General features: G+C 44.4%; 1 long non-coding RNA gene across 1 annotated transcript in view; it reads right to left on the bottom strand.

Moving 5' to 3' along the window:
* LOC122547645 overlaps positions 1-1,532 on the bottom strand; it is a 9,060-nt gene extending 7,528 nt beyond the window's left edge. The window contains exon 1 of the long non-coding RNA XR_006311052.1: positions 1,458-1,532. This is a non-coding gene — a long non-coding RNA (uncharacterized LOC122547645). The remainder of the gene's footprint in view (positions 1-1,457) is intronic.
* Positions 1,533-1,764: the final 232 nt, after the last annotated feature.

Raw genomic sequence — 1,764 nt, 5'->3', positions numbered from 1 at the left:
TTGGTTAGGAAGTTAAGAGCTCATGGGATTCAGGACAGTTTGTCAAATTGGATCTAACATTGGCTGATTGGCAGAAAGCAGAGAGTGATGGGTGAAGGGTCTTGTTGTGACTGGCAGCCTGTGTCCAGTGATGTCCCTTGGGTTCAGTGCTGTTCCCTTTGCTAGTGGTTGTGTACATTAATGAATGTAGGAGCATGCTCAATAAGATGACATGAACATTGATGGTGTGGTCAGTAGTGAGGAGGAAAGGCCTAGACTCCAGCATGATATAGACGGGCTGGTCAGATGGGCTGAAAGCGGCAAATGGAATTTAATTCTGAAAAGCGTGAGGTGAGGCATTTAGTGAGGAGTAACAAGGCAAGGGGGTATGTGATGAAAGGCTGGACACCAGGAAGTGCAGAGGCTCAGGGGGACCTTGGTCTACATCTCCACAGATCCTCGAAGGCAGCAGGACAGGGAGAGAAGGTGGTTACGAGGCACATGGGATACTTCCCTTTATTAGTCAAAGCATTGAATCTGAAAACAAGAAGGTTATGATGGAGCAGTTTATCACATTAGTCAGGCCTCAACTGGAGTACTGTGTGTAGTTCTGGTTATTACACGATAGGAAGGATGTGTTAGCACTGGAGGGGGTGCAGATGAGATTCAACAGAATGCTGTCTGGCCTGGAGCGATTCACCTATGAAGAGAGATTTGATAGACTGTATTCCTCAAAGCACCAAAGGCTGAGGAGGGTGACTGATTAAGGTGCAGAAGGTTCTGAGGGACATGGACAGAGTAGATCGGGAGAAACTTTTCCCATTAACAGCAGGTTATAAATAGGGGACAGAGTGTTTAGGCAAGGAGCAGGAGGTTCAGAGGGGATTTGTGGAAAATCCTTTTCACCCAGAGGATTGTTGGTGTTTGGAATTCACTCCCTGAAAGGATGGTAGAGTGAAGAACTCAAGAAGTTTAGGAACTGTTTTGATGAACACTTGAGATGCCAAACATACAAGGCTACAGGTCAAGCACTGGAAAATGGAATTACGGTCGATGACCTTTTGATCCTGGCACAGACCTGACGGGCTGAAGGGCCTCTTTATATGCTGTAAAACTCCAAGATGTTACCCCCACCATCAGTCAAATAGCAACCATGGGGGCACATGAATTCACTCCATTGTTGTTTGTATAGAAACACTTATATATGGGAGTATACACTCATATGTGTTTATACACATTTATATAGGTTTATACATGTTTGAACATGCATAAGTAAATAATGACAGGTACGCATAGCCACATAAACATTACATATTATCCATACATCTTTCACATTTATATATGCAGTCACATACAAATACATATTTGTAATATATGTGTATATATCATACGTGGTGCATGTATTCTAAGATATAAATAGATACATTTATACACATGGAAAGGTTCCATAGATATGCATTTGGACAAGCTACACTTACCTTCTGTGGGTCATTCGGACCAATTTGGAGGGAAAGAAAGTCCCAGCTCATCTGGACTGAGCAGTTTGGTGAGCTGAAAGATTTAACCCAGTTGAAGGGTCTTAAAAAGTGATCAGTTCCTCCCACAGATTTACACAATGCAGTTAACAGCCAGAGGGTTGTGTTGTCACACAGTGGGGGATAGACACTGACCAGGGACACAGCTCATCACTCACTCCACTGACTGACCACCCCCACCCGTACCCCCACAACCCCAGTCCCCCTCCCTCACTGTCCCAGCCCAGATCCAGATTCTAAGCTCAGCTCT

Source organism: Chiloscyllium plagiosum, unplaced genomic scaffold, assembly GCF_004010195.1.
Source record: "Chiloscyllium plagiosum isolate BGI_BamShark_2017 unplaced genomic scaffold, ASM401019v2 scaf_14457, whole genome shotgun sequence".
Lineage (NCBI taxonomy): Eukaryota > Metazoa > Chordata > Chondrichthyes > Orectolobiformes > Hemiscylliidae > Chiloscyllium > Chiloscyllium plagiosum.
Note: the sequence above shows the minus strand (reverse complement) of the source record. Positions and strands in the feature narration are given on the sequence as shown.